General features: G+C 41.9%; 1 long non-coding RNA gene across 1 annotated transcript in view; it reads left to right on the forward strand.

Annotated features, from left to right (window-relative positions):
* LOC124972379 (uncharacterized) overlaps nucleotides 1-15,501 on the forward strand; it is a 52,305-nt gene extending 36,804 nt beyond the window's left edge. Inside the window, exons 6-7 of the long non-coding RNA XR_007106453.1 lie at nucleotides 11,531-11,731; nucleotides 13,554-15,501. This is a non-coding gene — a long non-coding RNA (uncharacterized LOC124972379). The remainder of the gene's footprint in view (nucleotides 1-11,530; nucleotides 11,732-13,553) is intronic.
* Nucleotides 15,502-15,713: the final 212 nt, after the last annotated feature.

A 15,713-nucleotide genomic window follows, 5' to 3' on the forward strand; every position in this document is an offset into this window, starting at 1 on the left:
CTGAACCTAGGAAAATTGTGTTTGCCTCCTTAGGATTTTTTTCTTGAGAGGGGATATTTCAGATGGCTCATTTATGCTTAAAAAGACTGTCCATGGGACTGGGGATATGACTCAGTGGTAGAGCACTTGCCTAGCACACCCAAGAGCCTTGGTTTGATCCCCAGCACTGCAGAAAAGAAGGAAATGGAAAGAGAGAGAGAGGTTGATTGAGATTGTCCATGGAAGTACCTTAGAGAAGGTGTACTTGTGGCAAATAGACACAGTCATTCACAGACTAGAAACATAGAAGTGAGAGGACCTGAATTCAGAGGTTCAGCAAACAGATGGGGGGCCTTGTATCAGAGCCAACCTCTATAACCTTGAACGAGGTTCAGACTCAGAATCACAGCGTTATGGTGAGGGAGGATAGTTAAAATACTGAACTTTGGGAAATGCTTTGAAAATTACAAAGGACTATTCAAATGTAAGGAATTACTATTGCTGTCATCACTCTCCAAGATCCTATTGCTTGGGCTGGGGTTGTGACTCAGTGGCTGAGCGCTTGCCTAGCACATGTGAGGCACTGGGTTCCATCCTCAGCACCACATGAAAATAAATAAATAAAATAAAGGTTAAATTCTTAAATAAATAATAAAAAAAGATCCTATAGCTTAGACCTAGATAGTCAGTTTGGCAACAAATGAGACAAATAAATGAAATGGTGCACTCTCATCTTTCCCCACTAGATGGCAAGCGAGCCACTTGGTAAAATACTGACTGGGTTACTTATCTAAAATCCACAGTAATATTCTGGTTAGTGAGGCAGCAAGGCAAGGGTCAAGGGGTGAATTAGAAGTCATGAAAAGCAGAGACAGCCTGTATTATTAAAAAGAAATATCATTCAAACACCATTGGCTTGCAACTTAACAAAATGTTGGGTCTATGAAAATAAGGTCTTTTTCATTTGACGATGAGTAAAAAGGACAACTAAACAAATGCTCTCTGCAAATTAAAGCAAATGTTTAGGGGTGGGGTTGTGGCTCAGTGGTAGAGCGCTTGCCTAGCATATGTGAGGCACTGGTTTCAATTCTCAGCACCACATAAAAATAAATAAAATAAAGGTATTGTGTCCATCCACAACTATAAAACTTTAAAGTTTAGTCCACTTGGTTACAACTAACAGACTGAACGATTATTTGTAACAGTACTTCACAGGTAATGTCAGGGGTCAATATGAAAAAGAGTGGGCGTGGCTGAGTTATTATAAGCTTTTGTTTATGGACACAGTTTTGAAATTAATATAACTTTCAGTTGGCACAAAATATTCTTCTTTTGATTTTTTTTTCCATTTAAAAGTCAGGCTCTAGCCAGGCACTGAGGCACACTCTGGTTAATTCTGGCTACTGAGGAGGCTGAGGCAGGAGGATAGGAAGTCTGAGGCCAACCTTGGCAATTTAGCAAGACTCTCAGCAATTTAACAAGATCCTGTCTCAAAATTTAAAAATTTAAAAAAGAGTTGGGGATGTAGGTCAGTGGCAGGGAGCTTCCTGCCTCAATCCCCAGTACTGGCCCTCCCCATCCCCCAAAAGAGGTGGGTCTGCATTGTTTTGATAATACTTCGATATCTGTGACTGGATATTTTACTCTAGTCTTCCAAGAAAGGACCATTTTATTTTTTTAGAGTCACTTTTAAGCCAGGTGGTCATTAGCTTTGGGGACTGTTTTGATACAAATTGAAAGCCAAGTTGACCTCATTACACGTCACCCTATGAACATTGAAAATGGAAGGAATATATTGCCTGTAGTTTGCTCTCATGTCTGAACTGAAAAGCTGGAGAAGAAACTTAATTTTCTGCTTCTTTGCATGAATTAGAAAAACTAAAAGCTATTATACTGAGTTTCCTTGTTATCCTCAACCGAAGAAGGGAGCTGATGGTGTTAAACTCAGAGTTCATAAATTATCTGAATTTTGGATTGTGTAGCTTTCGTATCTGCATGGAAAAGCAACTAAATCAGATGGGCAGTCCCCATGTGCACAGAGGCTGCCTCCTAAACTGTCATTTCTAACATTACCACAATGCCTTGTTGCACGAATTTGACAAACTTACAATGCAATACCTGTTTGTTTGGGTTGTTTTTTTTTTTTAGGCAAACCAAAGGTACATTTCTCAAGGTTTTTACTGCCTCCTTTAGCAGCATTTGATGGAGATTCTTTTATATGTTTGTAATAGATAAGAATCACCCAGCTTGTAAATCCTTTTTATTAAATCTTAAAACCATGTACCAAGGTTTTGGTAGAAAGTACGTAGGATAAATTAAACTTAAATTGCATTCTATTACCCAATGTGAGTGTATTTTCATAAGCATAGTTATATTGAAATAAAGTTTTAAAAAGCAAAGTATAGAAATGTTAGTTAATAACATAAGAAAGTCTAAAAACTATCCTTTGCTCACAGACCATACAGAAGTGGCAGTAGGCCTGATTTGGCTGGCAGGTAGTATTTAGCAGACCCCCAGATTAACATTAAAGACTTCAGAGTCTTTGCTGCCAGAGTGATAGTATCCTCAATTAATGTGTGTGTGTGTGTGTGTGTGTGTGTGTGTGTGTGTGTTTACAACCTCCATACTAAATATTTCAGTGTGCTTTATATTTTTACATATAGAAATTACTAAAACTGTGTGGCATTTTTTGCCGACCTTGACTCTTGCCTAGTGTTTTAAAGACCATAGACAAACATTTCAGTCTTTGCGTTTGTTCACAGAGTTTTCAGAAAAAAATAGAACACCCAATTAAATTTGAATTTCAGTTAAATAATGAGAAAAGTTGAGTATGTTTCCCAAATGTTGCATAGAACATACTTATAAAGTGTACCTTCCTTCCTCTTGGCGGGGGTGGGCAGTAACATTCCAAGCCCAAAGCAGATGCCTGAAGCCATGGCTAGCACCAAACCTATCTATACTCTATGTTTTTCCTTTATACACATACAAATTTAATGTCATTTCTATCTTAACTGCTCACTATGGCTGTAATTTTTGCAGTCTGAGATGTGATGGCAAAATTAATGTGAATTTCTTTTTTCTTCTTCCCAATTTGTTCTTATTGTAGCTGTTAGCAATCTCAGCATACAGACTTTTTCACTTAAAGGAAGCACGTTTCGGCTTTCCTTTGGCACATCCAAATGGCCAGCATTATGTCTGTGCTTTCCGGTCATTATTAAGTAAAAGTGGGGTTACTTGACTGTGAGGACTATAATGCTACAAGAGTCAATCTGGTGGCTGAGATGGCTACTAAGTGACTTGAAGAAGGCATGATTCGTGCTCATGCAGTGGGATGGAGCAGGACAGCAAGAGATCTCACCGAGCTATTTAGAAAATGATGCAAAATTTGAAATTCATGAATTGTTTTGGAATTTTCCATTTAGTATTTTTGGACAGTAGTTGACTGCGGGTAACTGAAACTGCAGAAAGCAACGCGGTGGCGAGGGGAGGCTGCTGAATTACCAAACCACTCACTATTCACCTGATTCAGTTGAGCTGGGTGACCTGAATTTTTATTTGCTAAATCTGACATTTGTTCTTGTGCTTATAGGCTTTGTTCAGTCCTCGTTTATTAAAGCCTTAAAGAAATAAGCAAAGGTCTGAAGTCAGGACTCAGGAAGCACAATATTTCTTTAGGGATTTGGAGGAAATATGCATCTTGCCTGCCCTGGTGCTTTCTGTGTGCTTCTGCAGGGCTGAGCGAGAATCAAACCCAGGGCCTCTGGCATGCTAAGCAAGCACTCCTTACCAACCTCACCAGCATTCAGAGTGCTTTGACACTTCAAATCAGCTGTGTGGCATGAGCAGCAGTGTTTCCCAGCCCAGTTTGCAGGCAGAGCATGCCAGGCTACCCGTCGTGGTTGGACAGGTCGTAGTACATGCTTTGTAAGTGGACAGGCATCCCTGGAGAGAAATTTGAGGTCTCCTCAGGAGACTGAGCGCAAACAGCAAACCCAGTCCCCCAAGGCTGATGCTTCCTGGGGACTTCCTTCAACCACTTCCCCAGGACCCCACCCTTCTCTAAGAGCCTTTCCTACCTGTTGAAGGAGGTGGCAGGTGTGCACTGGCACTGGCATAGGGCAGGGCCTCCTTCAGCGGGATTTCTTTTGGTACCTGTCAGGATTCACTGTGGGTACTAAATGTTAACCCACATTTAAATCATTTGGTGACTTTTTAGGAAAGACAAAATGTGAAATCCTCCACTAATCTGATATCCCTTCCAACTTTGAGATTTCACATCAGCCACTGTCACCACTATTGAACAACAAATGCCCTCGGGGTTCTCTTGTCTTTGAGATGCTTAACTGCAGTGCCTCTGCCCTGCATCTTCCGGGGACAGAGTGCAGAAAGGATGGTGGTGGTATTGTGTAACCAAGGAAGTGACAACTTGCAGTCCTCCATCCTCCCAGCCCAGTGTAGAGAGAGGGAGGGAGCCGGGGTGGTCAGGGGACACTGGAGCGGCTATTCATGGGGTCAGGTCTCTGCAGAAGCTGCAGGTTGGTCAAGACGACACTGAGGGCACAAGTTGGAGTAAGCCACCGCAAAGATGAAGCTGAAGGCTTTCTGATAATCAGCTCCAACCACCTGGTTTCCCTCAAGCCCTGCCCAGATTACCTGAGCCTGGCATCCAAGGGAGCCTGTCCCTTCAGCCACCTCCTCCCCGTCACCAGGCGCTGCAGCCCACCCCTCTCCAGCCGCAAAGTCCTGTCCCTTACTCACACCTTCGCCAAGGCCAGAACTGGGGCAAATCAAACACAGTCCTTGCCCAGCACAAAATTTAAGGACACATCAAGCCAATCAGTAATCAGGATAAAAGAGTCTCATACAGTATCTTTAAAATTCAAAGTCAAAAATTCCACAAGGGAGAAAATTTTAAAATGTTTGCGAAGACTTGAACAACTAGGCCTCTCTTGCCACGCCCTAATCCCTTCTGCAAAACCTCTCGAAAGTGATCTCCACGCCTCTCCCCTGAGTGCTGAGTCCTGGACCTTGGCAGGGATTTTGGGTTTGTTTGCCTCCCTGGCTATGCGCTGGGAAGCAGGGACTGCTGCTTTCACCCTGTGCCTCACGACCCCTTCCAGCGGTGGGGGAGCATAGGAGTTTGAAGGAGACCCAAGGGGAGAGCTCACTCCAGCCCCACGTTCCAAAACCCCTCGGAAGCCGAGCTGCCTTCCCTTAATTAGGGGTTAGGAAGCCATTCAGGACTTGGGTTGCCTATAAAAACTCTATCAAGGAACCACAAGTAGTAAGAAACCGATGTTAGGAATTATTTTGCAAAAGAATGGTGCCCCCCCACCCTGTCCTGCCTTAAGCATTTGGTGATATGCTGATTCAGTTTGAATTTGCAATGATGCAAACACCTTTAATGAGGATCACACTCACTGATTTAGAGTGCTTCCCCATCTACCTTATTTAACTCTTCCCAGCGGGTGACCAGACGCCAGAGGCTATGCTGGGGCTGGTTAAAAGGGGCTTTCAATTCTCATTATCCACGGGAGCCATTCGATGCAAGTCTTGTTTGCTGCTTTTGTGGCTGAAGGAGGTAGTAAGTGGCACATGTCACCCAGGAGTAGGAGATGGCATGGTTGTGTTTCAGGCCAGCTTTGGGTTCCCTGTTCCTTTTGTACTATACTGGCAGCTGAAAAGGTGAAGGGAAGGAGCTAAGGGAGGATGTGATCAGGAAATCTGTGTGCCTTTTCTTTTTCCCAGGTACTGGGGATTGAACCCTGGGCGCTCTACCACTGAACTCCACCCCCAGCCCTTTTACTTCTTTGAGACAGGGTCTCCCTAAGTTGCTGAGGCTAACGTTCACCTTGCTTGCCTCAGCCTTCAGAGTCCCTGGAGTTACAGGCATGCACCACCAGCCTGACTTCTATGCGCCTTTTCTAAAAAAACAAAAATAATTACATTCTTTGGAAGTTTGGGTGTGGCCAGTTCCTCAAAAGGGTTTGTTGGGGCACCTGACCAGTCCTTGGCCTGCTAAGCATAGTTTGCTTCCTTTGAGAATGTATTAAGTCAGCACTTTAATTAACTTAAAGGGGTAAGAAATTTGGGGAGAGAGGCCCTTGTGGGCATCCTTGTGGGCAGCCTAAGTTTGACTGTTCCACTCTGTGGCCAGCAGAGGGCACTATTGCTACAAAGAATCTTTGACTTTGGACGGAGAATTTTAGAGCCATAAAAAAATACTCTGATCCAGTAAGGCCTATGAACGATTTTCCATGAAATTTTAATGTAAAAAATAGATTATTATTAAAAATTAATGGATGTCTCACCAGTGACCTGTTGACCACAGAAGTGAAGATGTTTCATAACTGTCCTTGTTATCAAAGATTAATATAACAAGAAAAAACAAGCAATGTGTAATAAATATCATTATACCACTAAGTTATTTTTAGCATAAATAGGACTTTTGCCTATAGAGATGATATTTGACTTTTCAGATCCAGAAAGTTTATGTAATTTGCTATTATTCATTTGGACAAATGCAAACTGGTTTATGAATAGTCATGTGATCTTAATGATTTGTGATTTAGTTTTCTACAGAGACATCTCCAATGCTGAAGTTAATTAGGTTCAAGTTCATCGTGTAGTTAAGTTGATAGAGCACTTGCTTAGCATGTACAAGGCCCTGGGTTCAATCCCCAGCACCTAAATAAATAAACATTGGGCTTTGCCACTTAATAAACATGTGACCTTGTCAGACTACTTAGCCTTTGTGAGATTCAGTGTCCTCATCTATAAAATAGGACTAATAGTAATAATAATACCTAGGACATATGACTGTATGAAATGTCAAATTCCAGCCTAAGGAAAGAGTGGGATCATAGGTGCAGATGTGGTTTTGGTTTGGGGCTAGTGAGCAGACCAGTGTTCCTAGACAACCTTTTTTGAGGAAAGTACAATGTAGTGCCCACTGAAACATGAACCAAGAATCAAAATGTGGCACTGTTTAGGCCAAGGAGTTTGAATGTGTCCTGTAAGGTTTTGGAGAGCCATTGAAGGCTTTCTGAGCAAGAGAGCAGTATTAACAGAAGTACCATTTGGGAGACCAACAAGCTAGTGTCTGTGAGAGTGGCTTTGGATATAGCCAAAGCCATTGAGAATCTTATAAAATGTCTTAGGTTGGAACGAGAACTTTACTTGAAGTTGGAGAAGAAAGGTAGAATATATTTGACAAAGGGGAGACTAGCTCTTGGTAACTGCTTACACACAGGGACATCGGCAAAGGCTAGAGCGCAGATGCAGAATCAAAGTTGGCTGCCCAGGGACCATCTCTCGCTTTGTACCTTTAAGGGAACCTTCTTGATCAGACCCCTCACATCTGGCACTTTCAGTGTCACACATCTCACACCTTAATGCGACAGCCCAGTCCGTATTACATAGCTATTATTACCCATCTGGGGGTTCTATATCTGCCTTTTGGGGCAATGGAGAAATAATCTTATAGCAGCCTGAAATGCAAACATCGAGTTCCTTTACAAGATGGTGTATTTGTGTTTGTGATGTGTCTTCTTAAAGCTAGAAAACCCAACCCTGGTATAATTTCACAGGTGTTATGGTTTGGATGTGAGGTGTCCCCCAAAAACTCATGTGAGACAATGCAAGAGGGTTTGGAGGAGAACTGATCAGGTTGTGACAGCTTTAACCTAATCAGAAAATTAATCCCTGACGGGATTAGCTGAGTGGTAACTGGAGGCAGGTGGGCTGTGGCTGGAGGAAGTGGTTCATTGGGGGCGTGGCTATGGGTATATATTTTGTATCTGGAGAGTGGAGTCTGTCTCTCTCTGCTTTCTGATCATCATGTGAGCTGTTTCCTTCTGTTACACTCTTCCACCGTGATGTTCAGCCTCACCTTGAGCAGCAAGGAATGGAGCTGGTCTTCTGTGGACTAAGACCTCTGAAACTGTGAGCCCTCAAATAAACCTTTCCTCCTTTATAGTTGTTCTGCTCAGGTCTTTTAGTCACAGCAGCCAAAAAGCTGGGTCTAAACAACAGGGAATAGTTCCCTGGAACCATCAGTGAGTGCTCAAGAGCTGCCTTAGGCAGAGCTGGTGTTGCTTTGTATTCTTTATACCATTGAGTTGAGTTGTTTATTGGACACTGATCATTTGGAACCAGGCCAGGGACTCTGCAGAGAAGGGATGGTTGAAGTCGCTTAAGCCGAGCTCTCTAATGCAGAGAGAATAGCGACCAAGGACTAAGTGGAAAGGGTGACCAGGGAAGGCTGACACTCCCTGTTTCTTTTAGCCTTTTGTCATGGGGCCCAGTGGGTGATAGAGCCACACCCCCAGCCCTTTTATATCCCACAATATACCTATTTTAGTTATAGATGGACACAATGTCTTTTTTCCACAGTATCTTTGTTTACTTATTTTTTTGTGGTGCCGAGGATCAAACCCAGTACATCACATGTGTGAGGCACCCCAGCCCTTTTTTTAAAAATATTTTATTTAGAGACAGGTTTCGCTGTATTGCTGAGGCTGGCTTTGAACCTATGACCCTCTTGCCTCAGCCTCCCAAGCCATTGGGATTACAGGTGTGCACCACCATGCCTGGCCTGGGCATTATACTTTAAAATGTCAAATGATTCCTCACGGCCTGTGCTTTTTAAGCCTACCACTCAAATGTGTCAGGAGTTTTCTCAGTTCGTACACAGGTGTTTTGTATCCAGGTAGACCCCTTGAGACCAAATGTTCTTTCTTAACAAGTTGCAGCTAACTCAGCCCTGTTTGCCCATTCAAACCCTCTGAGGATGTGGCTTTTCAAAAAAAGTCTTTGTTGTTTGTTGAAATGTGGAGAGAAAAAGCATCCTGGGATCCTCCTGCCCCTCTGAACACTTGAACCAAAGCTCCAGCTCCTGACTAGTGCCATCCACTAGCCAGCCTTTTCCAGAGGACGACAGGGATTCTTGGAGTCGCAAGGATCGGAAGAATGATGTTATTCTCTCAACCCTGTAGACTAATGTACTTTGGAAAAATACCTTGAGAACAAGCATCCTTGATTGCAGCCTTATTTATTAGCACCCTACCAATTTCAAGTCTCTTTATAGCTTGAAGAACACAAGGGTAACATAGGACGTTTATTTGGGGGACTTTGGTCTTCACACTAACTGAGCTCCAGCATCTTACAATAGTGACATATCCTTAGCAAGGACAGAAAACGTAGGATGAAACTGACCCAAAGTCTATCTTAGATTGTGTCATTTGGAAACTGGTGGAATGGAACTTTACCCGGTAATTTAGTTTAACATTTGCCTGTCATTTGCCCTCCCCCTCCCAGCGCTTGCTCCTTTTCCCCTTTTATGAATTTCTATCATATGGCATAAAAAATTAGCTGTTATTAGTGTTATGAGGTTGAACTGTCCCCATGTTCAAATAAAATGGTTTCTGGTAAAATTACCATACATTTTTTTTTTTTTTAATTAGTAGAGAGTGACTGGGGATCTAGCTCAGTGGCAGAGTGCTGCCTAGCACATGCAAGGCCCAGGGCTCCATCCTTTATACACACGCACAAACACACACACACACATTAGTAGAGTAAGAGAAGACTTGGAAATTGAGTCTCTTACTTTTTATTTATACTTTTGCAGTTCTAGGGATCAAATCCAGGGTCTTGCTAATGCCAGGTGAGGGCTGCACCCCAGAGCTCCACCCTGAGTCCCGAGTCTCACATTTAAGTTGATGATGGGATTCAGGCTTCGCATTGCCTTAGCATTTAATCTAATTACCTAAAATGAAGAGAACATTTCCTTTAAAGTGATTTCCCTCCATTGGTCAGTTCTTTAGTTCTACCTCTCCATTGTGCATTTAACGAGTTGCCACTGATACATATGTAACAGTGCCCAAAATGTGGCCAAGAAACATATATTGCTCTCCATGCATGCACACAGGGACACACAAGTTTTTAGGAAAAATTTCAAGCCTATAGGGAATAGTGCAGTGAATGCCCACTTATCAACCCTGTGAATTTAAAAATGAATATTTTTTTTCATGAAACAAATTACTGCTAACATACTGTATGTATTTGTTCCAGTTCTCCTCCCCAAAAATGGATGCTTGCCTATATTACCACAGTCCCTTTCATGGCCCCTAGTAGGGTCAATAGCAGTTATTTAATGATGTCTAAGAGGCAACTCATGTTCAATTTCTCCAGTTCTTCCCAAACCATAACTATTTATTGCTATTTATAAAGATTTTAGGAAATGATCAGAGACCTGAGGACTTGATACTCGGTTGATGGGAGTCCGGAATATGGATTGGCAAAAGAACACAACTGAAGCCCACAAAATGCACAGTAATTATTCATTTGGAAATGTTTCCATCCCCAGGCTACCCCACTCAGTAAAATTGGTCCTTGAAACTGAAGGATTAACTTGGATCAGTATGAGCCCCAGCTGGCCATCTTGAAGCTCTGTAACCATTGGTAACCCACTGGCTCTACACAACAAGGAATTCACTGAGCAAGACCTCCAGATGGTTGTAGATGGAGTCATTTATTTCAATGCCTTTTGTTTTTTGAGTAGTCCATCTTTTTCCTTAATGCCTTAAAATACCACCATAGAGCTTTAAAACCACTAAAAGGAAGTAAAGTTAATATATTTCTCTAATCTTAACAAGGGGGAGGCTTTTCAAAGCAGGGTATAAAACATTTTTATGGCAAAGTAAAATTTAGTAAAAGACTTAGTAAAAGACTAAGTAAAATTTAAAAGTAAATGATAGTCTTGGAGAAAATATTTGTCCCATAGCATGAAAAATAAGAGTTCCCTAAAATGCCAACAATACCTGCAAATCAGTAAGACAGAAGTTTTCAAGTGGAGAAAGGATTTGAAGAGGAAACTAAAGATGAATAGAAACAGATCACCATATGGAAAGACAACTAAAGAAGTAAAAATGAAAAGTAAAATGAAACCAGGCATGGTGGTGCATGCCTGTAATCCCAGAGCTCAGGAGGCTGAGGCAGGAGGATCACAAGTTCAAAGTTAGTCTCAGCAGTTTAGTGAGGCCCTGAGCAACTCAGTGAGAACCTATCTTTAAATAAAATATAAAAAAGAGCTGAGGATGTGACTTAGTTGTAAGTACTCCTGGGTTCAATCCCTGCTACCAAAAAATTTAAAAAAGGGGATACTTTGTTATTAACCTTCTAATTGTCACAGATCCCACAGGTCAACAATGTTGGTGAGCACACAAAGGGAAAGGCACTCTCATCCATTGTTAGTGTGCATGCAAGTTGGTACAAGCTCTGTAAGGGCAATATGGCATATTAGAACAAACTTCTGTCCTCATTACCTTGTGAACTGTTCATTCAAATTACCTCTGTTCCTGGGGCTGGGGTTGTGGCTCAGTGGTAGAGCACTTGCCTAGCATATGTGAGGCACTGGGCTTGATCCTCGGCACCACATATAAATAAATGAATAAAATAAAGGTATTGTGTCCATCTACAACTAAAACATTTTTTAAAAATTTACCTCTGTTCCTGACTTAATTTCCTTTTTGTGTGTGTCTGTGTCTCCTAGGTGGTGGGGCTTGTGATTCTCGCCTCAGTCTCGTAGCCTGACCGCGACCCCTGAGTTCCATGATCCCTTTGCAACTGCAAGACATTCTCATGCAACATTTGAATTCAGCTTGTCTACATCTTTGAGAGCTTGAGAACAATATGCAGATTCAAGTCACTATCATGTCATCTTGCTGTCTCCTGTGACAAGACCAACATTTAGGTTGCTTGCTTCTATCCTTTTCTTCTGTCCGTTGTTGCTCCCTTGTAGCCACTGATCACACATGTGTTGTCGCACAGAAACTGTTTAGCTCTTTTTATGTGTCTTGTGAATCTGAGCATGTAACTATCGTATCACAAAGTACTACTGTATTCTGCTCAATGGTGCAAAACTGTCGCTCATTGTCAATTTGCCTGAGTTAGGGTAAGAATGGTCTCCAAGTAAGAGAGATGATAGGAATGCAGAGACTGCAAAGGGTGAGAAAGGTAAGTTGATGTCAAGCAAAAGGAGAATTCTTCAGTGATCATAATGGGGAAAGCAAGAACTCCAGAGGGAACTTTGTGGCGTTAATGAATCTATAATTTGTACAATAAAGAAAACTGAGGAAGCAGTTAGTGCATCAAGGCGTGCACCAGAGTCATTGGGAAAATCAGGCTTAACTTGAAATGCCAAAATAGAGAAGATGAAAGTCAATGTGCAGTTATGGTCTCTAAAAACACACGCCTGAAGAGGCCTCTCTGCTGTACGTGTCGTCCTCCAATGAGCATCACAAAAGCAAGTTTAATTTTCATTCTGGTCAAAAAGTTAATGACACTCATCACAACAAGTAATGGCTGGTTAGAAATGTTATGACCTGTAGGAAAAGAGGTGACTGGCAGGAAGCAGGTCATGAGGTTGCCACAGAGTATCCGAATAACTGAAGAGACTGATGGAGGAAATGGCTGTGGGCTGATGAATGATGGGCCTGTTCTGGAAGTGCACGCCAAGTTGCACATCCTCTACAAAGGATGACCAGAGAACCGGAGGCTTCAAACCTGGAAAAGACAGGCTCGACATCCTGCTTTGTTCCATTGATTCTCGTGACTTCCTTCTCAATCCCAGGTTGCTTCACAAGTTCTGAAATCCTTGCCTCTTGAAAGAGAGTGCCAGAAACAATTTTCTGTCTATGTGAAGGGAAGTCATAAAAGATGGATCACTGAGAAACTCGTTTGGAACTCGTCTTTGAAGTGTTTTGTTCCTGAGGTTAATATTTAAATGAAAACAGTCTCGTATGGAAAGTGTTGCTGGCCTGGCCACTGCTGCCACTGATAAAAGTGTGACTGGGGATGCTCATTTGCAATGACCCCTGTGCAGCCCCTCACCTTCACCTCCCACGTCAGGGAGTACTAAAGATGTTCACCATATACTCTGCGCAGCACCGTGGAAGTAGCTTGGCAAAATTTCTCCATTTGTAATGGCTTAGCAATAGTAGACAGGGGTTGGGGTTTTAGCTCAGTGGCAGAGTGCTTGCCTAGCATGCACAAGGCCCTGAGTTTGATCCTTGGCCCTGAAAAAATAAAAAAAATTTTTAAAAATTGTTGACAAATAAGTGAGAAAGAAAATAATAACCCTTAATGGAATCTGGCAGAAATTTGGAATGAGGTTATAACTGATACTGAAGGCCTCCTTCCAGTGGTAGAAGAAATCGAAAATGTTGTAACGTGTGCAAAAACAGTTGAGTGGTAGAGGATTTGAAGAGATTAGGTTAAGTGACATTGCCCTAAGTGATTCTCACCCTGAGAAGGTAGCTGAGAACTATTTCAGAGATGTGATTATACCAGATGCTGATGAAAGATGCTGCTGTGGGTTAGCATCCAGAATGTAAAGAACGTGGAGGCTCCTACTCTGCAAGTCACATTGTTGTGACAATTCAGAAAAGAGAGATCCTGCAGGGGAGTACATGACCTTCAGGCGAGGCTTAATTGATTACCCATAACCCTATAAAGAGTAATAGGAAACCTGCAAACAAAGGTCATTAAGTCTTTTCTCTCTGCTCGTTTAACAGGGAAGAAGAATCTGGACCATCTGTCATGCCATTCAGACCCATTTCACACGCAGCACCGCACACAGGACATTTGGATCTTGGGGTCTAGACTCTGATGACTCTGGCGATGTGGTGATCCATGTGCTGGGGATGAAACTGGAGCAGAAGACTGAACTTACTTCTCTACAGACCAATTCCTATTTTCTTTTCTTTCCCTGTCAGTACTGCCATGACCAGCATTTCTTTGGGCATTATCATCCTTACCCTGAGGTCAGAGAGAAATAGAAATTCATTGCCCAGTAACCACTATCGCTAATGTTAAATGTGTAAAATATCACTGAGATTACTTTAGTGTTTTATTTCGGCGAACAAACCAATCATCTTGGCTTCCACAATAGTCTCTGCTCCCTCCCCTCTCTTTTTTCCCTAAAAGGTCTTAAATGTCTACAGCATAGAGAGTGTGAGGATTTCAGGAAGTCAACCCTAGGGAGGGGGCTGGTATATTTGATTTGACAGTGTGATTTTTGTATTCCTGATCCTGAGTGTTGTTTCAATTCTGATTAAGCCTAACTTGCTCTCTTCCCAGAAGGGACTAGTTTGGTCTAAGTTCATTTGTTTAGTAGTGCTTCCATAACTTAGCTTTTGGCTGGTCTCGAAAGGCAGTCCTTTTGTGCAGAATTCCTGGATTTGCATTGGCACCTAACAAAGGAGGAAGAACTGGTACACTTCATTTCTGTGGTTCCTCTCTGTTCTCAAATCTGGCCTCCCAGTGATTTGAACAGTAAAATGTGCCCCCAAAAGGGAATACTGATACTTCCTGTGCTGGAGAATTCATTTCCAGATTGAACATGTTTTATTCCCTCTGTAATCTCTTATGTTTATGTTATTCAGCTCAATTGTTTTTATAAAAGTCATTGTTTCAATTTTGGATGCTTGGAATTCTCCAGGCAGATTTAACAGAGGGGAAAAATAAGTCAGAAAGCCAGAGAGATGAAGCTAATGTGTTTTTCTAAGAATTCTTAGCAAAGCCATGAGGAACCCACTTGTTCCCTTGGCTACTTGGACACATTGTCATCTGATGTCCATTTTGAACTCAGCTGGTCAGTTACTCCAGGGACCAGAGAGACAGGAAGTCTGAATAGCATTGTTTCTTCTCTCTTAACTGCTGTCTGGGCCAGCATCGCTTTAATGGCGCCACAATTACATCTAATGATGAAGAGGAAAAATCCTGAATAGGAAAAGGATGAAAGATAACTCTTCAGCATGCAGTTGCCAAAAAGGAACTTATGTAGCTGAAAACCATAAAGACAACCTGGAATGATGAAATTTATGTGCAGTAGTCAAATAAATGCTGCCCTTGAGCAACAGTATAAAAATGGCACCCAGAGTAAATTCAATTTGCTCTTATAGGAAACATGGAAGGAACCCACTTGAGTTGTGATTAGCAATGGAGGAATCCAGTAATTTTCTCCCCAGTCTGGAGGTCTGAATGATAGGCCCCCATAACTGAGTTTGAAGTAATCAGGAGAAAGGGGGAAGATAAAGGCTGAAAGGGCTTGCCTGCATGGTTATTTGAGATGACAGGTATTTTTTTTTGGGGGGGGGTGCTGGGGATGAAACCCAGGGCCTTGTACTTACAAGGCAAGCACTCTACCAACTGAGCTATCTCCCCAGCCCCCAGACAGGTATTTTTGAGAGAGAGGTTCATCAGCCTCATTGGTTGATCTTGGGAGTACCTAAGCCCTTTTTTAGAGACTAAGGTAAGTAGCAATATTATTGCACTTTCTTATTTTAGGAATTGTGATTCAAGTGATTCACATTTTAGTCCCTTCCAGAATAGAAAGTTAGGCATAGGTGCCAAAGAAAACAAAGGCAAACATAGCATCAATTTCTGGGAAAGAAAAATAGAAAGTACCTCCCATGATACTTAGTTGTTTTCTTCTGAGTTATAGGATTTAGGTAAAATAATGCATAAATATTAGTGTATAAAGCATCTTAAAACTTTACATCTATTGTTTCCATAAACCTAAGTGGAAAAGTCTCTGTAGTAAACATTTCAAGTTTCCATGGGTAATTTGCTTATTCTTAATTATGCCTAGGAGTAAATATTTTTAAGCCAGTGATTCTTTTTTAATCAGTGTATTTTTTATAACCTGTGCTTTCATATGCCTTTAAAGAATA

Source organism: Sciurus carolinensis, chromosome X, assembly GCF_902686445.1.
Source record: "Sciurus carolinensis chromosome X, mSciCar1.2, whole genome shotgun sequence".
NCBI classification, from domain to species: domain Eukaryota; kingdom Metazoa; phylum Chordata; class Mammalia; order Rodentia; family Sciuridae; genus Sciurus; species Sciurus carolinensis.